The sequence below is a fragment of the Pangasianodon hypophthalmus genome, chromosome 3, assembly GCF_027358585.1.
Source record: "Pangasianodon hypophthalmus isolate fPanHyp1 chromosome 3, fPanHyp1.pri, whole genome shotgun sequence".
Lineage (NCBI taxonomy): Eukaryota > Metazoa > Chordata > Actinopteri > Siluriformes > Pangasiidae > Pangasianodon > Pangasianodon hypophthalmus.
In genome coordinates this window covers 30,968,956-30,993,384 of record NC_069712.1, presented here as the reverse complement: position 1 = coordinate 30,993,384, position 24,429 = coordinate 30,968,956, and the positions used below count along the sequence as shown (strand labels likewise).

The following is a 24,429-nucleotide window of genomic DNA, read 5'->3' as shown; positions in this document are numbered from 1 at the left end:
AAATAAGCACTGACTAAGTGGAGTGTTGTGACCTGTAAAGTCGAGTTAATGTTGGCTCCCTGAAGTTTATTATCTTCCGATAACCGCGCCATACTTGGTAATTACTGTAGAGAGCATACATGGGGCAGCGTGATACCTGCCCCAGTGGGCATCCACTATGGCTAGTTATGCAGCATTTGTGGTGCCTTGTATGTGCCAATTTGCTAGTTGTAATAATGTCATTTCCCACCTCAACACGATCGATATGCAAAGTGGAGGAAAAAAAAAAAACTTGGACGCCTCCATGAAAGCATGTCTTTTGTTTTCTGTCAGAGCACGTAAAGCTTATAAAAAGCAACTTTAGCCTCACACACAGTTACAGGCCTGAGTGGCCATTGGTTCTGTTCTGCTATAGTGAACTTCAGAAATTCATGCAACATTTTGGACTGAAATTGCAGCACAGCAACAACAGCGGGCATGTATTTTACAAGTAAATTGCCACTTAGCATTGAATGCAGCATTACAGTTCCCATTTTTGACCACTACGTCAATAGAACAGCGGCTTATATCTGTCAAATAGTGACATTTTGTAAACAATATTTGGTCAATCAAAAGCAGTAATTAGCATTTCAGTGAAATTCATTTGTTGAATATGCAAGTATTTCACTATATATCATATTAGTGTTTGGTAGTCACTTAAAAACAGTTCTTAAGTAATATTCAGACTTTTTAAGCTATTGCATGCTGTGTGTATTTTTTCTGAGATTGTTGGACAGGGTTTGTAACGTTTTTTTTTTGCAAAGTTTTTGACTGCTCTTTTGTATAAAAAATTCAGAAAGGCGTCTTTTTTGACAGTTGAAATTAGCTGGATTTTGCGGGGCTCGCCCGAGGATGTAGACAAATCAAATTTTGTCCCTAACTGAACTGCTCATCATTAACCTCCCTGGGCTGTTTTAGAATTTTAATTAGATTCAAATAGTTTTTAATTAACATGTAAAAGGTTTTTCTTGGCAGAGAGTGGAATATTAGTAAAATGACACCCCCCCCCCCCCCCCCCCCCCCCCCCCCAATGTAGCAAAGTCGATTCACTGAAGCTTCATTTTTTTCCCTCACTGCCTCTATACACTGTTAAGAGGCTTAAGCTATTAAAGGGCCAAAGTGCAAAATATTGACCTTGGCTTTCATTATATATGGGGTCTCATGATGGATTGTGCAATTTTATAGCTGTTCATTATTTGATAATGAGCTCCTGGAAAGTGCTTTCGATATAGATATTATATTTTTTTTTTCTAGATGATTGTGAATTCTCATTCTTCTAATCTGCTCTCTCAGTATGAATGCCAGTTCACCTCTATTACCTCTCATTACGTATTAAACCTTTAACAGGCAATCTCATGTGAATACTGCAGGTATATAGGTGTCAGGGTGCTTAGTGTAATTTCAGTCTAATCCCTCATCCTCTCTGCAGAAGATAGTACTAGTGATACGATTTTCCTCACAAAAATAGTATGATGATAGTATTTTTCTCACAATGCTGCTGGTTCAGAACAAGGATTAATTAGAGTGGTTTTATACAGAGAGAGTTCACTTCTGGGAAGGAGAGACTGTAGTAAGGATTTGAGGCTTCCCTGGATGGGTTACAGTTTATTTTTTAAATATCAGTTATGTTAAAGCTATACTGCAAGCTATGTAGCAACATTATCTCACTCTATTAAAGATACTTGACATCTCCTCTTCTATTAAATATTCATTAAAAGAAGCTTGACTAATAGCAAGTGGTAATTTTACAAAATTTGAGAGAACAGCCAGAGTATCTCCATCTTGAGTGGAAAACCTAACGTTGCAGATGTATCTCCGATTGTTACAAAGCAGTGAAACTGGAGACTCCTTCCAAAACTGCTAAATGAACATTTCCTTATAGAAAACATCAGCGTATACACAATTTTATTCCTGGCTTAATGCATGTAATCTAATAGTTGTGCTGCTTTTCTATTGGCATTACTGCCCATTTTTAACAGCTGGAGTAACATTAGTGAACTGTCCAGCTGTTCAACAGCCGCTAGTTTTTGAGTGTTTATCTGCTCCTGAGTACGAGGATTAATTTTCTTATTTACCGTCGTGCTGAACCTTCATCATTAAGCTGACGTGCACCGTTATTAGTGCTAAATGCATGGATTTAAATTTAATCACTACTTTCTGCAATGCAGAGAATAAAAAGCGCCTCAGCTACTCTTTGATGAAAATCAGGGTCACTGAAGGAGGTACCCGGTTGTTGTTTTTTTTTTTTTTGTCACCCCACCCCCACCCCCGCATCCCTGTCATTAAGGAGAGGAGCAATTAACCAAGTGACCAATTAATTACAATGCTGTAATCTACAGAAATGACATGCTGCAGAGATGTGCACCACACACAGGATTTAACAAAGACCCCTTAATCAAATTAATCTCAGATAAACAAACGGCATAAAATAGCTTCCAGTCAGATTTATACCGGTATTAAAGAATAAAAAGGGGTAATTAGCACTAAACGTCTCTTTCTGTTCTCTCAGTCCCTCTGTGCTCCCTATCATGTCACACACTTCCTCTCTGGCTCTCTATTTTAATCTGTCTTTCACACTTTCTATCATTGTTTCTTTAGTTCTTTCTATCTTTTTCTCCTTATCTGTCTAACTATCTGCCTATATTTGTCTGTATCCCTCTTTTTTTTTTCTATCTCTATATCATTTTTAGCTCTGCTCTCTTTTTCCTCACTGTCTCCATCTCCCTCTCTCCCTACCTCCCGATTTTTCCATCAGTCTTTTCTTTTATTCTCATTCTCTAAACCTGTCACACTCCCCTGCTCTTATTTCTTTATCTCTCTTCGTTTATCACTTTTCAATCTCCTCAGTGACACTTAGTGTTGTTTCTGTATCACTGTATCAGTTGCTCACTCTTTCTCTATATATATTTTTATATCTCTTCCTCCGTTCATTCATTCTCACATTTTCTTGGCTATTCACTCACTCTTGCTTGCGTTTACCTTACATCATTTATGCTCTTAACACACTCCATGTCTAGACATTTGTATAGCATTTTTTTTTCATAAGGAGTCTCTAGTGTCAGCGATTGGTATCGGTTAAAGAGCTGAAGCTTTCTGACATGGGAAAATCTTCAGCACAGAGGAGTTTACACTTTGCAGTTTCTCAGTAGTATGACAAAGGCTTGTGAGGGAATGACATTTATAGCTGCTATAAAAACTGACAACAGTAATGAAAAATAATATGGCTAAAAAGTAAATAAAATGAATAAAACATGGTTAGATATGGCAAAAACACTTCAGGATGGGCTGTTACAGGAAAATAATGAACTTCATGGTGGTAAGTCACTCCACTTCACATCAGACCACCTTCACGTTGATTGTTTCTGTAATAGCGCTCTCGGTCAGGTTTTATTTTTTTCTTTCTTTTTTTTCTTAAGCTAGCTATCACCTTATTCATGTTTGGCTACTCCAGTGACAATAGCTCTGTGTAACACTAGCTAGATGGCAGTCTTTAATACCTAATACACCTTTATTTGGATGAGCAGTACTGTTATAAATAATTTATATGCCAAATGACTACCAATATGGGACTTCTGGTAAATGAAAGGATTTACCAGAAGTCCCATATTTTGGCAAGAGATCTGGTGTTAATTTGAAGCTCTGCTCTTAACCCGTCATTAAGGTGTGCCACATTTCTCATCCCCGTTGCTCAACTAATCAGACTCCTAGAAATTACTTCACAAAGCTCATCGCTTTCTCTGCTCCTACCTTTATGCTCCTGTAAGCAATCTGAGCATTTGACGTGAAAGATGTTCAGTTCCTAACGAGCCCAGAGGCTTTCACAAGCCTTGCAAACAAGCCAAGGTTTATTTTATAAACACGAGAAAGACGGCAGATAATGGCCGATCACTTCTCAAAACATCCCAGGAGCAGTGTTGCCTGGCCCTTTCCCCCCTCCATATGTTCTCATTAGGCTCTTTAGGATGGAAAGGCTCCAGTGTTTAGCGAGGGACACATGGCTTCGCGATGGTTAGAATCTTCTTGAGCACTTTTTTTTTATTATTATTTTTTTTAATTTTCTGTTTTTCCACCTTCCAGGACATTTTCAGAAATTTGCAAGTGAAATGAGTATGGGGTCGGCCCAAAGAAAGTACGCACAGGTGGCTCGATTTGAAGCAGTATTTAAAAAAAAAAATGTTACTTTTTTTGCTTTTAATACCATTAGGACAGCAGACAGATTCAAAGACAGACTCTGTTCGAGTTGGGAAAACATGAGTAATTAATTACGAGGCATCAGTTTTGACACGTCTAGAATTATGTTGTCAGAGTGCGAGAGAGTTTGGAGACATTGATGTCTTCGTCTTGCGGAGGTAATTGGTGCCTGTCAGTCATGTACTGGAGACTAGTGGAACGGAGGAATACACCTGCAAAGAAATGCAGGAATAAGAGACCAGCACCAATAAATATGTCATTAGTTCCCTCAAGAAATGTAAGACGGTGAGGTCATGCAATACAGTGCAAGCTTTCAAATGTCCTCATGCGACCTCCATTTTTTTTTTTTTTTTACTCATCTACTAAAACCAGTGTTAGCTTTACATACAGTTCAGGGTATGAAGCGGCAGTTCTGACAGTAGTTTCTAGCTGCATTTCAAATCAAAGGTTTATATTAATGTTCTTGATAATATGTTACGGTTAATTCACAGCAGACACGCCACATAATCGGTCATAAGACTAATAAACCGATTTTTGAAAAATGTTATGTTATTTAACAAAGATACCACATGAAAGTCTTTGAGACAGAAGAGTTTACACTTTCAGGTTTTTCTAAAACTTGACAAGGTGAATTTTTTTTTTTTATTATTAACTTTAAGAGAGGAAAAACATTTGGGGAGAGCAACTGTTTATAGCTGCTACAACAAGTGATCTTTGCGGGCTTGCCACAACATTAAATGTAACTATAAATGGATAAAAACTATGACGTGACGTTCTTTAATTAACGAAACATTGAAATCATTGCTGTGGTGTAAGGGGAATAAAACACTTTGGGATTGCTGTTACTGGAAAAGAATAAATTTTGGGGTGACACATCAAGACTCATCACACCAGCATGTTGTTAATTATTTTCCTGTAACAGCACACTCCCTGAGTGTTCTATTCCTTAATTAATTGACAAAAATCCCATAATTAAATAATATATACAAAATAAAGAATATGTTTGAATATGTAAATATTATGAATATTTGAATGCACTGGAAGAGTGTATATGAGCTTATATGCGGTAGTGAATGTGGTGTTTGTGAGGGGTGTGTGTGTGTGCTGGAGGTGGAATGCTCCTGCCATGCCTCAGTTTGATTATTGAAGAGAACAATAGAGCTCTTGTGGCCACTCTCGCTCCACTCTGCTCGGTTCTGCACCGTTGAGTCAGAGGGCACTCCGTGTTCCTGACTCACACTCATCCGAAACCGCCTATCTCTCTCTCGCTGTCTCATTATCCCGTCTCTGCCTCGGCCTCCGTCCCTGCCTTCTCGCTCCCTATCTGCCCTCTTTCGTGTCTCCATGCCTTTCTCCTTTCACTCACGGCCCATTCCTGCCTCATGCCTCGTGCTCGTGTGTCCTGATAAGCACAGGGACGTCGCTTCCCTAATGGAGAGTCTTTTAATCACCACATAGCAGCACGGAAAGTATCTTTTACGTGGGCGAAAAAAATGTCATGCATTATGCATTATGATCTTGTCTGCTGGAAATATATACAGTAACGAAAAAAGTCTGAGCTATCAACAGTTTGTGCAAAAACATTCCTCAGTCAGTACTTCAGGAATCCAAAATGTTACTTTTTTTTTGATGTAAATATAATTTGTTTTAAGTATATATACTTGGCTGATTGTCCAGAGTTTGTGTGTTACCTTTCTCAATGTTTATGGGCTAAGGTAACTTTAGGGTTTGTTTGTTTGTTTATTTATTTATTTATTTATTTATAACTCTTTTACTTTATTGACATTAAAAATATATTAGTACTTGTCAACTCCAGAATTAAGGGCTCCCTAGATTAATAATAAATAAAACTATTTATTGATAGAATAGTTGATAGTTGGTAGAATATTTTTCCTACTGTTTGTGGTGAAGCCTGCTCTGGTGAAAATAACAGCCTCTCTCTGTAATGTATGAAAATGTTGACCTTCCCATAGTGGAAAAGTTACAGCTTTACCTCTAACTGTTACAATTCGCTGACACTGGAGACTCCTTACAGAAAACCTCATATTAACAATTACACGTTTTTTCCTTTGTTAAATAACAGCACATATTTTATTATTTGGCTTGAATTATGTGGCACATTAAACATAAATATCCAAGTGAATGAGTGTTTCCACATGAGTGCACAACACACTCTCACACACACACACACACACCACTGCTATACTAGTAATTCAGACACACTTCGAGCACATGTACAGTCAAACCCACTCTTCTCTTAAAATAAACCTCACACTATGCTACACACATTCTCATACTGACGTACAGAACTGCACACATACACACACACACACACACACACACACACACACACCTCAGACAGCACATATGCACTTTACTAGCACATGTAAGCTCAAGTACTCTCTTCTCTTCAAATAAACACACACACACACACTGACTGCCAGGCAGCATGAATGGTCTGCTTTTTTAGCTGGCAGTGATTGGCGATCAGACCGAGGAGAGGATATGTTTCTCTTTCATTAGTGCGATGAGCTCAGCACTGTGTCCAACAGCACACATTAACCTCCAGTGTTTAACCTCTGCACACACCCTTGTCTTTTTCTATCTCTCCCTCTCTTTCTCTTTCTCCAGCTGTCCATTGACCACTCATTTCTCCTTTTCCCTCTGTCATAATTCCTGCCCTAACGTCAGCCCATGGCCCTAGTTTCACCTCACTGCAGCAAAGAGAGAAGACAGTTGTCCCTTTCTTTTCCTCCTCCTTTCACGCACTTCATGTCCAAGAACACGAATCACTAATTATTGACTGATTAGTATGCTGAAGACAGGGCGGTGGGTAGTAGTTGGTACAAAGTTGGTTATAGTATAGAAAGTTGCCTGTGCACTCTCAGAAAAAAGATAAGGCTACCACACCAGCACCAAGGAGAGGTACAGTTTAGTAGCCGTTATTGAGTGTGAGGAAGCTTGTAGATGCTATATAGAACCATACAAAGAGAACCACAAGAAGCACCTGACTACATGTGGTAAAAATCTTACCAGGATACAATCCAGGGGGAAAAATTTTTCATACAAATATATTGCACTTCTTTCTGGAAAATTCACTTCTGCAGTTCTTGTATTTTACAATTCACTTTGGATAAAAGCACCTGCTTTTTATAACCTGTAAGATCAGTGTTATTTCTTTAGTCTCCTTGGAATTATTACCTGGCGTTGAGCTTCTAGAAATACTTTCCATTGCACTCATGTTCGTTTTGGAGAAACGCAGATTTTAAAAAAAACTGTTCAATAGTTGTGGTGCGTTTAAGCTCAGCAAATTATTTAAGATATCATGTATAATATATTCAATTAATTTGTGTACTGCAAAATGATGCTGTAATTAAATGATATAATGGTAAATAAACAAATTGTTTGTTGCTACCGTTTATTTAATTAGAAATAGATTCACAAAAATGCTTCAAAATTTAAAAATCCAGAGTTTACGGATTAAAAAAAAAAAGATTTGAGAGGCCTCTTTTGGAGTCGGAAGCATTAATTTCAAATCTGTGTAATGAATGTAGCTCTGATCATCCTGTTTTCTCCAACATGATGCCCGAGGCTTACATCTTTTCCTCCTCTTAATGCCTCACGAGCACCGAGGCAGAAGGAGGCAACAAAAGGCCTGTGAGTCAGTTCGTGTCAGCCCTCCTCTCTGCTCTGTTTTTCCCTCTCCCTCCTTTCCTCCAAACACATTATTAATTGGATTTAGATATTTGGAAAATGATCTATTTAATGGGATTACTACTGGTATAATGATCTTATTTGCGAGGGAATGCGTCCAGGCTTTCGGGGGCAGGCTGGTGCTCTTCGGTCCTTGTGTTACTTTGTATCATGGCCAGAGATAGAGTTCCGGGGGTTTGTTGTGAAAGAGAATCCCGGGTTTAAAACAAATACGCATCTGTTGAACATCCGAGGAGATATTAAAGTGACGAAAGGCAGAAAAATCCCTCATGGACATGAATTCGTTAAACTGAATATCACGTTAAAGCTTTCACAGCCCATTTATACACTTTTTCTTGAAAGGTTAGTGTCCTGATATCATGCCAAAAAAAAGACTTCAAGTTCATGTGACACACTTAACTAAGCGCTTGGACACTTTCCGCTCTAAAATTCTGCTAATTTATCTCATTGCTTATACCCAAAATTCACCCAGTGTACACTAATTCCTTCACAGTGCACAGCACATTTACCGACATTAACATCTGAATGTGTTTCTTTAATATAAATGCGTTTTAAAACACGCTCGATTTGGTACATAAGAATGATAGTCCAATGTGATTATGCTAATGACTCATAATTTGCATAAAACCACAGGATATTTTTTAAACCCGATTAAAATTACTGAATATTTATGGATTTATTTCATTTTAATGTGTTATATTTTAATAAACAAATATGTATGGATTGCTCAAATACATTTCAGCGGATTTCCAGTCTGCGTAATAAATTTAATCATTTAAGATTCAGAAATTGTAGCATTTTAGTAAATCGTTCTGTTTGTCAGATGTGTGTGTGAGTGTGTGTGTGTGCACGCACGCGCAGGTAATCCTCGGGTCTAGTCTCAAGGTGCACGTGTGTATCCATCCATAAAGGGCAGCCTCACAGGCCTCCATTCACAACATTAATCTGAACACAAGTGTTTTTTTGTGTTGCTCCACTCCGATTTTCATCGCCATCAATTTGGTACACAGATTGAATGCGATTCTCGCTATCAAATTCTACACGTATGCACACGTGCCTCGACTCCTCTGACCCATTCCATCTCCAGCTGTGGATTTAAACTGGGTCACAGGATGACTGTAATGTTATGCATGTACAGCTTTGCTCCAGCCTCTGCGCATTTATATACGCACACAATCGTACATACGGACGGAGAGATTAAAGCTGACGTGTTTACATACATACAAAATGAAGAGAGTAAACAAAGCTGCGAATGCATTCACAGCTTCCCGTGCACACACACATCTATAGGCTTATGTGTGACACGTGTACTTTTTGACACCATACAAACACACAGCAGTACCCTTTACAGTCACGGGCAATAAAGCAGAGAGAAACAAGAACAAAAAACACACACACACAAAAATTATATACATTTGAGCAGTTTGTAGCACTGAAACAAAAGAGCACAGTGCACACAGACCTGGATACACAGGGTTCTTTGTGTGTATATAAATAAACAAATGTATTAAAAGGTTACAGTACAGAAATTCAGCTTTAATTCCATATCTCATAAGGAATATTTATTTGCTACAAGGTTTCTCGTTGATATCACAAGATGTCAAACTTGTATCCCAAAATATTTCTCCTAAATTCCCTTGGAAATAGAGGAGAATGAGGAGGAGAAACAGAATGAGCGAGGGGGAGAGATTTTTCTGAGAACCAAAATAGAGAGTCAGATGCCGAACACAATAACTTTATTGCGTTATCACTTTATCGCTATACCAGGGCGATGAGAGCTAAAAAAAAAAAAAACTAAAACTACCACTTTTTCCTGTCTGTTGTTCATTGGTTGGTTTATCAAGATATTTATCTTTTTTTTTTTTTTTTTTTTTTTTTTTTTAAGAAAATCTCCACAGTAAAATCACTAAAATAAATAATCTTCTGAAAGAAAAAGTGGGAGGTTTTTACTTTCATGTGAACACAAGTTAGCATTTAGATATAAAGCTTAAGCGAAAAAGAATTACACGTTCAAACAAAGAATGTGCATTTTAGCCTCCTTAGTGACTGCCTGGTGAGGGTCATGGTGATTCTAGGTTTTTATATTTTAAAAAAATAGAAGTATGGTATTTGGTGGACATATTGTGGGGAGATACAGACAAAAATATGTGCAGGAAAAAAAAACTGCACCCATCTGTAATTAAAACTAATTATGAACTGGAGTGAAGTAGCTGACGTTGAGGAACTGTCAGAGCCATGAACAGAACAGTTCAGACCAGTGGTTTAGGCCACCCCCACTTCAGGTTTAAATCCAAATACAGATATGGATATTTGGAGCACAATACATATAGATGTCTCTGATTAATGTACTGTCATACATTCTCTTTATTCATAAAGGCTCACTTCGTAGGTGTTGACATTTCAGCATGTTGAGAGACAACCACACACTATAGACGACTGAGCAACCTGCTGTTCACGTGGGTGGATGAGCGGATCATGTACAGTCAGGTCCGTAAATATTTGGACAGTGACATGATTTTTGACTTGGCTAGATGTTGTGAAGGGGCTTTTCTTCACCAAGGAAAGAATTATCCGATCTTTCACTTTAGTTGTATTCCGTGGTCTTCCAGGCCTTTTGGTGTTACTGAGCTCGCCAGTGCATCCCTTCTTTTTAAGAATGTACCAGATTGTTGATTTGGACACAGTTTCTGCTTTTTTTTCAGGCTAATGATGGCCTCCTTCACTTGCATCAACACCTCTTTGGATCGCATAGTGAGAGTTCCCATGAACAGCTACCAAATGCAAATTCACTTGGAATCAACTACAGACCTTTTATCTCCTTAATTTGTCATGAAATAATGAGGAAACAGGCCACACCTGCCCATGGAACTGCTTATCAGTCAATTGTCCAATTACTATTTTGTAAAAAATGGCTGTAATTCCTAAACGGTTAATGCAATATTTTTGTCAAGCCCCTTGAATTAAAGCTGAAAGTCTACACTTCAATCACATCTCGATTGCTTCATTTCACGTCCATTGTGGTGGTGCACAGAGGCAAAATTACAAAAATTGTCACTGTCCAAATACTTACGGACCTGACTGTATATAAACGCTTGTGATTCCAGTATGGTTCATCCATTATACATGTATATACCCTCAAATTAAAGCTGACATTTACAGCCGACACTCTACCCTTTAACCTTATAGTCAGCATTTCAGTTCAAACCCAGTGTGTTGGAGTACAGAGCCAAAATTGGTGTCATTGTCCAATTATTTATGAACCCGTGTGTATACAGTTTCTCCCATGCTCTTTGTGACTGAGCTTAGAGATAATACGAGCATTGTTTCAGCCACATTGTGACTTTAATTAGACTTTAATCACACATTCTCAAACACACCCATACACTTAGCAACTCTCCATTGCCCATCCAGCCCTGCCCTTTCCTCAAAGGTAATCAAGTCTGGTGAATTAAAGAAAGAAGAGAGTGAGGCATTCAGTGCATTCAAATGACAGCATGAAATATTTAAACTTTTCCTTCAGCAGCTTTTAAACGTGCCTTGGAGAATTAACAGGATCATATTTAAAGTCAAATGGCCTTCTGTGGCAAACTTGAGTTCTGATAATGACATGCAACTCAACCAGCTCTGCGACTCAAGCGGCTAGTTAAACTAGCTAATTTGACTTTATCTTATGTTAGTAATGCTATAAAGTCACTCCACTATGTCGTGTGCTGTTTTTTCTTAGCACTTTGCGTATAAAAAAGTTATGGCGTATTATCTCAGTAGTGATGTAAGTGGTGGGAGATCAGTGGCTTCAGTACAACTGGAAAAATGAACACCCTCAACGTTATAGCGTGTAGAAACAATCAGCTATATTAGAAACAACATAGTTGGGACAATCGAATGTCATCTCAGAGAAATTAAGCCATTTCAGCTACCATTTGGTTGATTAAATGCTCTGACAGATTACAAAGACAAGGTTTCCAGATCCAGATTCTAGGATCAAGTCTACACCGGGCCTTAAAATCATAGTTTATGAGATTGTGGTTTATTAGTTAAATGCCTGAATAATCATTAAAATTGAAAGTCTTCCATTTGAATTTACAGTTGAGTGCAAAACTTTGGAACAGATTAAGACATTTATACCAATAAAATATTTAGTGTGCTGGCTTTCACAAATGTTTCATCACAAGTCTAAAAATGGCCACATAGTTTACCGGCTAAGGATTAAAACATGTCACGCCATGCCATATAGAAAAATAATCAATGGCAGAGTAGTGTTATGTTTTTGTTTCTTTTTTAATTTAGTAATGTAATTTAATGTTGTGGAATGTCTGCGAAAACTTCCTGATTTCCTGAAGTTCCTGATATTACTTGCATTTTGCCATTTCCATTACAGATAAGCTTTAACATTGCAATGTTTGTTTTTTCTTTTGTTATACAACAACATATTTAAAAATCTTAACTTACTATATGTGAGTTAAGCCTTACATGTTCTTTGTTTTTGTTGTTGCAATAGAAACTATAACATACTAGACCGAAAGCGAATTAATATAAACCTGTGATGTGAATTACAGCTGGAACTTTTGTCCGAGATGCTGTTCTTAATCCAGCACCTTCTGACCAGTCAGAGTTGAGAATTCAACAGCGCTGCGATACAAGATATTCAAAAAAGACAGTTCAAAAGTTCTTCCTTTCCAAATATGATCTAAAGATTCTGTAACATCCACTCTTTGCCTTTATAACCACCTCTGACCTTGACTAAGAGGGTTATGATGTAACTCTTGGTTCATTTCAAACTTCTTTTCTGCTATTTTAGATTGTGGTCTTATTTATAGGGGAAAAACATGGAGGATGCAAACTTTTGTACGTAGTTGTAACTAGTACGTGGTCTTAGTTTTGTTTAATTTGAATTATTTCGTATTCTTATGAATCTTTTGGCATCTCGGTTGCGCACACAGGTTAATACAGGATCACTCGCACTGTTGATGCTGGAGCGTGCACACGCAGAGACATCAGTTGTGGGGAAAAAACCAGCTGAGGGAAAACCCTAAAACCTGTATTATTTTTTTAATGGTTTAACCTGAGAATATCTGCAGATTTTCTTAGCTCTTTGAGAATTAGGTAATGATACAGTGCTGTGATTCCTTTATAGTTTATCCAGTATAGACATAAATTCACTCAAATACACTCATATTTCACCTTTTTCTGCTCCAAACACGACTTCATTTAAGTCCACAGTTGAATGATGTTGCATCGTTTTCATTCTTTGCCAGGTTTTACAATGTTTTCTACCTGCATCACAAGGGGATTGAGCCTCTGCACTACTGAATGACACAGCAAGCACTTTGACGTGTATTTTTCTATGAAGTCCCAACAGACACCGACCAGATCAGAGAACGGCAGCAGAAGAGCGTCTCACAGCAGGTTTGGATATTGTTCGCTTCAACCGTCTTGTATTTCATATTAATCGTCCATCTGACATGTAGAATCCAGTTAAAGCTCTCCACGGGCCGTCTGTATAGAAATGCATGCAGCGATTAAGGCCGCTCAGGGGTGTATGACAAACCACAGCTCTTTCTCGCTCTCTATTATTAATATAGCTGTAGATGGAGCATGCACTGCAACAGTAAGAGACCTCAGATGTCAGGATTAATGGGTGAAAAGGGTTTTGAGAGGTGTGTGTGTGTGTGCTCTGTGAAGGCAAGGTTTTTTTTTTTTTTTTTTAAATCACATCTGGGATTAATAACATTCACTCACACTGACCCTTTTCTCCCATCTGCTACATCTGCAGACGTTGCTCTTTTATAATGATTTCTGAAACGATTTTATAATGATTTTTGAACAGACCTGCTGGGAGGAGTGAAGGATTTCAGCTTGGTCTGAAAAAAATATCAGTAACATTTCAAGAGAGATGTGCTTCTTGAATACACTGCCCCTACTGGTGAGTGGAGGAGCTGCATATGAGCAAGCACTTGAGACCAAAAAAAAAGGGGGAAAAATACAATATTTATTTTTCAGTTTACACCACCTAATGATGCTTGTTGTGCTTGTGTACCAGTCCTCAGTTTTTAAATCTTTCTTTTCCCCATAGATAGTGTTCCTGCGGTTAGCTAAGCAGTTTGATGTCTTAAACTGAAATGACAACGTATGCTGAGAATCCACTTCCCTGCCAAGTTTGGCTTTTTCAGCGGCAGACTTTGAATTTGACCCTGGTTTGACCACTGGGGCAACTCTTTTTACACTGTTATTGTATTAGTTTCATTCTTTTCAATGATAAATCTTTGTACTCGGCAGAATATATTTCACAAACTGTCACTCCTGAAAGCACCCCCATCCATGTTAAACAACCTTGTGTTCTTGGGAATATAATATTATATTAAACAGTTGGGGGGGAGAGGAAATGGAAAAAGCGCTTAAGCAATGTGGAACGTCTTAAAACAGAATTGCAACACTCACAAAGTAAAAAAAAAAAAGGGCCGGTGTTTGAGACTTGACATCAAAAGTATCGTCCTCATGGCAAATTGCTGCGACTCTAATCAGACGCAGCTGCGGCCATCTCTTCTGTTTTATCGCAACTTTATGACTTCCTAACCAATTGGTCAACAGGTGCCTGTCTTTGTAAACCCAAAGCGAGCATTCAGTAGACGCGATCACATTAAATGCCATCGCTGCTGCGCCGCACCGCCGTCTCTCCTTCCTTCCTTCTTTCGCCATAGTTACAATTTTGATGTTGATTTATGAAGTGTCCCACACTGAGGTCAGCGGCCTATCTGAGATTTATGAAACAGCCACTGAGAAGAGAGCGAGGCAACCCGATCTATCAGCCTTTATTATTGTTGTGACTCTGCCGTTATAACCTCCCTCACATGCATCACTCTCAGTCAATTGAGGAGGGTTTGTTTGAAGACAGAAGGCAGATTCGGTAATCGGTACATGCGGCATACTTCAGTGAATCCGCACGGCTTCGCTCAAATATCTCGTCTTCCCGTCGTTAATGCATTACATGTCCCTTAATATGCTGAAGCAAGTGAATTTATCACTCTAATTGCTGTAGTACATCATGATCTCTTTAGGACTCTTTTAGTCTGTAGAAAGGGGTATGATTACAAACAGGACCTTATTCAGGAATACATGCACGTGGGACATCTTGTGTTCCTACACCAGCAAAGCTTTTCACAAAATAACATGCACTTTAAAGCAGCATCGTACATACAGGGCATACAGTTTTGCATAAGCGAGAATGCTTGTTTGGCATAACACATTCCTCATCAAGCTTATTTGATTCACAAAGCATGAACGTGAGACATGCAGTCTTTGGTTTTACTTGCATAAGAATACTTTGTTTGGATAAAAATAATACTCACTTAAAAGCAAGATCACACAAGTAAGAATGCCTATTGGCCTAACCGAGTCATGATCAAGCTGATTTGAAATAATGCGCAGGTCACAGTTGCACAAATGCTCTTTTTGTAGCAATGGCTCTGGGTTTGTCAGTGGGCGTCTTCCTGCCCTGCCAGGTTGCAGACTCCGTTTCTGCTCCAGATTGACGAATAAAGTCATATTCTGGGTTGCGTAGGACGACTTGCTTGGCATCCAGCGCCGACGAGTGGATTAAGCGGAGGCCGTGCCATCTCTGAATGGCACCCCATTGCCATGGAGACGAGCGTCGCTCAGCATCAGCACCACGTTCCACACGTTTGACACTCGAGCTCTCAGATGGGCGTGCAGCAACGACGACAAACAGCGGCATATTTCCACCGCTACCTCACATATGTTAAATTTTCTGAAGTAAATTTGGCATGTCTAAAAACTAGGATAATGATGATAAATGTGACAGCCTGAAAAACTAATTACAATTGTCTCCCTGCATTCTCCAACGCACGCCTGTATGAAAAACTCATTTAAATCTTCCACAAGTCCAAAAGACAGTCTTGCTCTAAAGCCATTTGGCACACTCGCTCACCCAGTTTACATTTCCAGAGGATTAGCAGAAGAGCTTGAAATAATCATGCCAGATGTCTCCTTACACCCAGAAAAAGAGCCTGCCCATTGGGCATTTGGGTTTTTATTGTATTTTTTTTCTCTTTTTTTTTTATCACTCTTAAGTGCAAACACTTTAGAGCCCTTGGAATGCTTGGCCTCATGTCGTGATGTCATGTAAGCAAATTAAATTCCTCTCATGTCTGTCGAGTTTTATGGCATCACTATATTTAATCATTGCTCCTGTTTGTTTTTTTGTTATAGTAGCTGCCTATCGAGTGGCTGAACAGATTCTGTTGTTGGGAAATGTTTAAAACTAAACCTAATGGAACGCTTTAAAGAAATGACGTAGACCAATATGATGATGTAATTCTGTATCTCTACGTATTCAAACAGTGATAAGTCCCCCTGTGTGACGTGTATTTAAAGATATTAATATCGACAGTGTTACCTGGCAAATATAGCAACTTTTCACCATGTGTTTTTCTTTTTTTTTTTTTTTTTTTAAATACTGTGACAGGATTTGTCTTTGGACCTGATGGATATAAATATTCAGTTTTAACACAGTTTGTCAACTACAAAACGAGCCTGCATAATTTCTGTCTCCAGCATCAGCACTTTAACAGAGGTAAAGTTGTAACTTGTGGCTTTCTATTTTGGAGAATTTCTGTGTTGAAGACAGCCTACTTTTTGTCTTAACTTCAAGAGAGAGAAAAAGAGAGCCTGGTGAGAGGGTGATTGTTTATAACTAATATATTGTAAGTCATGAGGAGAACTAAATGTTTCACAGATGTCACACAACATTAAATGCAACTGGATAAAAAGCATGACATGCTTTAATTGATAAACAATTGTAATCTTTGACAAATTGCTGAGGAGTAAAACATGCTTTAGGATGTGCTGTTGAAGGGAAATAATCAACTTGGGTGGTAACGGTAACCGCATCATACCACCTCATCGTTAATTATTTCCTTATAACAACATGCCCCCAAGTACTTTTTAAAACAAGAAACATTAATGTTAACATCATATTAGTGCACTAAAGCAAAAAACAACTGTTTCAACCTCCTCCCTGATGGATTTTACATCATTTCATTATCCGACAAAAGTACAACACCGAGTTGTACATGATCAGTTCCTGAAGTGTGGGAGGAACACCAGCAAGGAACTCAACGAGGACCTGTCTAGTTCTTGTTCTAGAGAGTTCCAGAACCATCTACTTTTAGTGAAAATGCGCCTAAAAAGTGGTATTGTGGAAACAATGGTAATGTACCGCAGAACACCACCATGCATTAGACATTGCATTAAAAATGCGACATGTATCTATTCCCATAAAACACTTGGTTCCTCACTTGACCTCTGAAATGCAACCGCAGCCTTTTCTCTTAGTAAATAGAGACATGTGTTTCATCGCTGGACGTGAGTGCTACAGTGTTTGTGGGATGGGTGTTTTTTTTTTCGCTTTAATGAGTGCGGCAGGAATGCTCTGTCTCCCACATGTCTCAGAGGAAGAGGGAGGGCGGCCATCTTATTGCTGCCACATGTGCAGCGCGCTCTCTCTCTCTCTCTCTCTCACTCTCTCTCTTGCGTTCTCCCTCTCCTGCAGGCCGGTGTGGTCAGCCAGTTCAAAGCAGCCCGTCTCATTTGTTATACACTTTATGTAACAACGTGCTGATGCCTCCCCATGCCTGAGAGGCAAAAAAAATGGGGCAACAAAAGAATGCCTTCCTGTTGTTTCTCTTTCTTCTTGAATGTCAAATTAGCCCTGGCCTGCTAGCTTGTGGCTTCACTCTCTAGCTTATCTGTTGAAGTAATTAGCATGAAGCTTGATTGGGTGTTAGCCTCGCAACTAAATCTCTTTCTTTCCTAAGCTCTTTTTTGAGAATAGTTTTAAAATGAGCTAACACAGTTTAGCCACTCTGAGAAATGGGCACTCAGTTTGCAAGGCCTCAGTTGAGCAATGGTATGGAGAGCAGCGTGCCACATATGGCAACAATCTGCCTTGCTAATCCAGATATTAGACAAGTTTGGGTTCAGGCTTCTGCAATCCAGCGCACTCCATCAAGGGCACTACATACCATCGTTCGCCAGGAGAACACAGGCATCAGTCAAATAGACGGCAGCGGTTAGCCTGAGATTGAGTAACAGCTATTGTCGGTGCTCTCAGAGAGGGTCACTGGGTGGGGGCGGGTGAAAGTGCGATCCCTTTCACACAAGTGAATCATTATCATTCTGGAGAGATGTTATTCTTCACCTGGTTGAATAGAAGTGCAAGATTAGGGAGTCGATTTTGTCAGCCAATGTTGTTTGGAGTGCTAATCAGCTAGACCCTTAGGGCATTTATTCCACCCCCCCCCCAAAGAGAAATAGAAATTTGAACATGCCTTATAGAGTTGCAAATCTGACTGGAATTATTGATCTTTTTAGTGACTCACTGGGCTCAGTTCACCAGTAAGAGCCGATTCCTAAACGGCTCCTTGCCAGTTGTCTTTACCCACCAACCCTCCAGCCAAGAACTGGGTGAAGATGTTGGTCTTTGCGTTGCTTTCTGTTCATGTATCCGTTGCTCATCTAACCGAGCCGACTCGAGGGGTCAGAGTTGACTCTTTTGTGAATGACCCATCATTTTTCGTTATAACATAGCAAAAAGTTTGTTTTCATAGGAAAATTATCGACTTCGGGATGGTAACCGTAACTCTGCTTTATGTCTGGCCATATCACACTGCCCTGCAGTTGATTTCCTGTAACAGCACATGCCCTCATGATTTATTCTTTACTTAATGCAAGACATAGTCAGATATAAACTATTGTTGACTGAGACGCATGACTGGGTGAAAGCATATGCTGGTGATTTCTTCATGGGTTGATACGCACTGGATTCGTGTATAGCGCTAAAGCTGGTATTATAATAATAATGTACACTAAACCTGAGTGAATCTCATGCAGATTTTACGTCATTGGCTCCAATCGTGACTATTTTTTGTCACCCCAAAAAAATTACAACCATCATTTCAACCATGGTATATATGATCCTTGCCTGTTTGCTCTCCCCCTCCATCTGGGCTGTCTTCATCTGCGTGGCACAAAGCCCTCTGGGAGTCGTCAGTGCCTCTAAATTGGCCCATCCTCAGGGGGCTGCATGTGCTGGCTAGCCAGGCCATTTGCAATAATCTCCTTTTTACCGTTTAGAGGCTAATTTGGTAACATTACACCTGCCTCTGTGAGCCACCGCTTTGGCATGGTGAGGCCTGCCGTGGCTTCTTTCCCCCTTTTTCCTCTTCCCTTGCTTTTTTTTTTTCATCTGCTGGTTAGAGTTTCGTAATGAGATTAGTCTGAAGCCCAGATCTGCTTTGTGTCACGTGGGATGTGCCGAGGTCCTGGATCAGTGGAATCAAAGCGACCAGCTCCAATCAGCGTGAGAAGCAGCTGAGGAAGACCTCAATTCACGCGTTTCCCCCCTCTTTCCCGACCCTCGTACCCTCCCGTCCCAGAATCCTCTCTGCGTGTGTCTTGGACGACATCCACCGCTATCACACGCAACATTGTGCGTGAGCTTTGCATACGAAATATCTTTGTCCTCCCGCTGCGGTGTTTGCTCACCAACCGGGTCTTCACACTTTCTCTTTATCTCGCCGTCCGGCTCGTATTTATTATCGGATCAAACTTCTCCCTGAACGTCACTTTGTGCTAAAAGGCAGATGGATTGAATTTGAAAAAACATTTTTTTGTAAAAAATAAAAAAAAAGCCAGCATTCTCCTTGTCCCATCTACCATAAACGTAGCTGCGGTGAAAGCTAACACCGCCCTTGCTGTCTTTGTTTAGCAGAAATATTGGGTTTCGTACCACAACTTTAAAGAGCCAGACAGTGAATCAAGTTAACTAGCGCTGCTTAGTTGGGGATGCACGAGACAGACTTCCATAACAGACACTCATAATAACCCATATACAGCCTCAGCCTTTGTTCTGCTTAATTTATGCTAACCCTAATGTCCTTGCAAGGCAGACAAAGGACTGAATGCTGGACATGCAAAAAAAATGAATAAAGTAATACAAAGGGAATGAAAATAGAGCATAGAGTATACTTTACTGGACAAAAAAACCCAACCTCGCCACCCTGGTCTCAACCCAAAACCCACAATCCACTCTGCAAAACACATCGAAGCATAACATGTCGATATTTCAGCCTCCCTCTATGCAGTATGATGTTGATTAAAAGTGTAAGGGTTGGGGTTAAGGAAAGGGTGAGGATTAGTATTATGGGCTGTGACTGGGGTTACCATAACAGCCTGGCTAGAAGAACTAGTAATAACAACAGTAGTAATAATAATCACTGACTAATTGACTGAACTCTGTGCGCTTCCTAGTCCGAGTGGAGATATTTTGACAACGGCCAGGCATTCCCTTGAAGTTTATGGACTTAAATCAAGTATAATGAGGGATACTTATAGGCCTTGTTTTTAAGGATGAGATACTGATGACACTGGAAGTTAACGAGAATACCTTTTGTTTTGTTCAATAATGAATTCCAAAAGACTGACGACTCTTTCACAGTCTGAGGTTTGTTTAAAAAAAGATAAAGAAAATCACTAAATTAAATATTACTTCTGCTTTTTCTGTGTCAATGTCATCTTCATTGGTCAGCAGCAACAATATAAATGATTTCACTGCAAATTTTACTAATAATACAATCGTTAACTGATTTTGGTGGTTAGTAGATTATTCACGTGGTCGTGTAAGCAGCATATTGCAATAACTTGTATTGGAACCATCATATGCCTATTGTATGCATCATAGGTCTGTTATAAGAGAGTCTGATTATTAATCACATGTACATCATGCATTTTAACTTGATAATTTGGTTATTAAGCGCATGTGCACCTGACTTTTGTTGTTGTTTTGTTTTTTTCCCCCATGTTTGTGCACGTGTGAAAATATAACCAGATAGAGAAGTGACGCCCTGGAAACATTAAACACTAAACACATAACTACTTGAAGAAGAACCATAAAACTCTCAAAGAAATTAATTTTACCACATGCGCTACTTCTTCTGTGTGTTTATTTATAGGTTGCAAAGCACATTTGATTGTTGACTGGCTTGTGTAGTGAATTACCTGTATATAAATGTTATTTGAAGTATTTCCTTTTTTTCTAGATTACTTTATAGTACAAATGTATAAGGCACATAGGAAATGAAGGCACTTTCCCAAGATGGTGGAATGAAGTTTTTGAATTAAAAACTATAATGCAATATACTTTTTAAAAAATAAAATCAATCAAATTAAGAGTTTTCTACCGTATACTGTGTGTGTGTGTGTGTGTGTGTGTGTGTGTGTGTGTGTATATATATAGACTTTTGCATAGTACTCCGAACATGCTCGCTGATTAAATGGGATAATTAAATTGAAATCAAGCCTTTTGCGGCATTAAATGTGTCTTCACCATTGGTGCATTTTGTATTATAGTTATGAAAATAGGACATATAAGAACACGCTGAAAAAAATGCAATAGAACAAATTTCTTTATAAAATCAATGGAAATTCGATTATTAATATTATAGTAATATCGTCAAAGTCCCTCTCACTGAGTAGTGAGACTGAAACAAGCTTTGTGGTGTAGTGAAACTAAAACAAGCTTTTTCATGCACTAAAATGCACCTTCCTGTTACAGAAGGGATTTCATAGTTGTCATGTGACCCCACTGCTCAGTACATTTTTAACTCTTCAATTTTATCTTTAGCTCTGTGAACATCTACATATAATCTAGAAGTAAATAGTCATTTCTAAATCATAAACACAATAGCCTCATGATGCAGTGGTGCTCTCAACATGTTTTACAGCGAGTGAGGTAGGCTTCGACACCCGTGCGCCACTTCAAGGGCCCTCCTGTCACGCTGGGGGAAAATCCCGTTTGATGTCTGGCCCCTGTCTTTCACACTCCTGCTAAAGCTGCAGGTTTAGCGCGTCTTCCCGTGCAAAGCCCATGTCCTCGGCCTTTGTGGCTCCCTCTCTCGCGGCTCCTTCCTATTGTGTGTTGTCCTGTCACTATGCCCACATTACACTGTGTGAAAAATGGGCCCGTAGCCTTAGCCTGGGGCATCATGGGAGTTGTAGTTGGAGTGGAATGGCTGTGCTGATTGCTGAGTTTGTAGGGATCTTCCCTGCTGCTGTTCTTTTGTTTTTGTATTTATTTCCGTTGTAAATACCGCCGTGTCCTAAAATGCAATCCTTTTTTTAATGCACGCAATTAAAAATCCTCGTTTGAATGGTTGCTGAGATAAAATTAATCTTTATAATTTGCATGTTTATTTGTCTCTTTTGTGGTCATTTAAGATCCCAGTCTCTTTCTCTTCTCTGTCTTTGTTAGCCTTGCATGCCCTTAAGCCAAGCTTCTTAAACTCATGGCATATGCATGCTCTGTATCTTATCTGCATGAATATCGCAAACATTTTCAGTACGGCAAATATTTAAACAGGCCAGACAAAAAAAAAGAGAGAGATGGAGAGGGAGAGAGGGAGATTTAGGGGAAATGGGGGGTGGCCTCGATTTTGTGACGCTATTTTCATATTGAAAGAGCCACATGATCCCACCATAAAGAGAGTTCCTGAACCTGCTCTCTTAAACTGTAGCAGGCATATATTACCAGGCTTAGAGCTTGGCAAGCGCTTGCATTTCCCAAAATAGATTTTTTTTTCCCAACAATGCCGCACGAGGATGCATTAAGTAAATCTGTGCTCAGCTAATCCAGAGAGCGGCTCGTGCTTTAGAGCGAGAGTGAGAGAGAGAGAGACGTGGGACAGACGCTTTTCAACAGATCTTTGGTAAGGAGGGGTAAAAAATACTGTTAATGTGACAGAAAAGTGAAAAAGAGAGGAAAATAATCTCATATGCATATCGATGCTTCTCATGTTTCCTTTTAGATGTTTTTTCCTTCAGTCTAAACTCAGGCCTGGGCCGAGGGGCCGTTTAAAACACGTTGTAGATAAGTGTTAATCCAGTTCTCTAAATCTCCATAAATAGCACACTGAGGTTGATCCTTTTCTCTCTCTTTTCCCGCCATTGAGAGAAAATTACAGTAGATGAATTGCCTTTTTTTTTTTTTTTTTTGCCATGCACGTATCCTAATGAAAGCTTGGCTCCTGGGCTTTCCTCAACAAAGCGCAACGATTTTTCCACTTCTCACCAAAAGAAGAACCTGTTCCACTTTTAATTAATAGTTCTTCATTAAGAGCTAACGGCGTACTTTGAAATTGATTCCTGAACCAGAGGAAAACAACAACATTTTCACTGAGGTGGAGGCGAGTAATTTAATCATTCGGGTTCAGGAGATTGTTTCTGATGTGATCACACATTGAGTGCTAATTCTTCTGAGATAGGTACAATAATAGAGTGGATATAGAAAGTCTACACACCTCCTGTTAAAACGGCAGGTTTTTGTGATATAAAAACGAAACCAATATGAATCATGCCAGAACTTTTTCCGCCCTCACTGTGAAATTACAGCGTATAAAAAATTAAGTGAAAAACAATCAAACATTTTAGGGAAAACTAAAAAACTTATAGTAACCAAATTGCATAAGTGTGCACACCCCTAAACCAACACAGTGTTGCCGCATCTTTTGATTATATTACACCACTCAGTCTTTTTGGGTAAGAGACTATCAGAATGGCACATCTTGACCTGGCAATATTTTCTCACTCTTTCTTGCAAAAACATTTTAGATCCATCTGATTGTAAGGGCATCTCCTGTGTACAACCCGTTTCAGGTCACCCCACAGATTTTTACTTGATTTCAGGTCTGGGCTCTGACTAGGTCATTCCAGAACATTGATCTTCTTTTGGTTAAGCCATTCCTTTGTTGATTTGGATGTATACTTGGGGTCATTGTTGTTCTAAAAGGGGAAATTAATTTTCACCTTCAGCTTACTATCAGACATCTGAAGGTTTTGCACTAAAATCAACTGGTATTTGTAGCTATTCATGATTCCTTCCACCTTGATAAAAGCCCAAGTTCTGGCTGAATTAAAGCAGTCCTAAAGCATGATGCAGCCACCACCATGCTTCACCAGGGTTTTTTTTTTTTTTGCACCAAACTTACCTTTTGGGATTATGGAATTATTATACCTTTTGGAGTTGGTCTCATAACACATTGTGCCACATAGTTTGGGGTGATTTAGTTGAGCTTGAATGTTTTGTGTGGGAAAGGGCTTCCGTCTAGCCACCCGACCCTATAGGCCAGATATGTGGAGAAAATTATATTGTTGTCCCAGGCAGAGACTAATCAGTACTTGTCAGATATTCCTGCAGCTCCTTTAATGTTGCCATTGGTCTCCTGGCAGACTCCCTTTTAAGTTTTGTAAAAGTATGATAATTACTTTTGAACATGAGAAAATGTGACTGGTTCATTCTGAACACAGCCACATCCCCAATTATGAGTGTGCACACTTATGCAACTAGGTTATTATAAGTTTTTTGTTTTTCCTATTTTCCCCCTAACATTTTTTTTGTTTTTCACTTAATTTTTATACAATGTAATTTCACATTGA

At 39.2% G+C, this 24,429-nt stretch overlaps 1 long non-coding RNA gene across 3 annotated transcripts in view; it reads left to right on the top strand.

Moving 5' to 3' along the window:
- LOC113542125 (uncharacterized) overlaps positions 1 to 24,429 on the top strand; it is a 114,910-nt gene that overhangs the window by 8,850 nt on the left and 81,631 nt on the right. For 2 of the 3 annotated variants that reach the window (XR_008301520.1, XR_008301519.1), the window contains 2 exons: positions 13,179 to 13,329; positions 13,751 to 17,567. The exons of the other annotated variant lie outside the window; for it this stretch is intronic. This is a non-coding gene — a long non-coding RNA (uncharacterized LOC113542125). Of the gene's footprint in view, positions 1 to 13,178; positions 13,330 to 13,750; positions 17,568 to 24,429 lie in introns of those variants that run through there. 3 annotated transcript variants of the gene reach the window in all.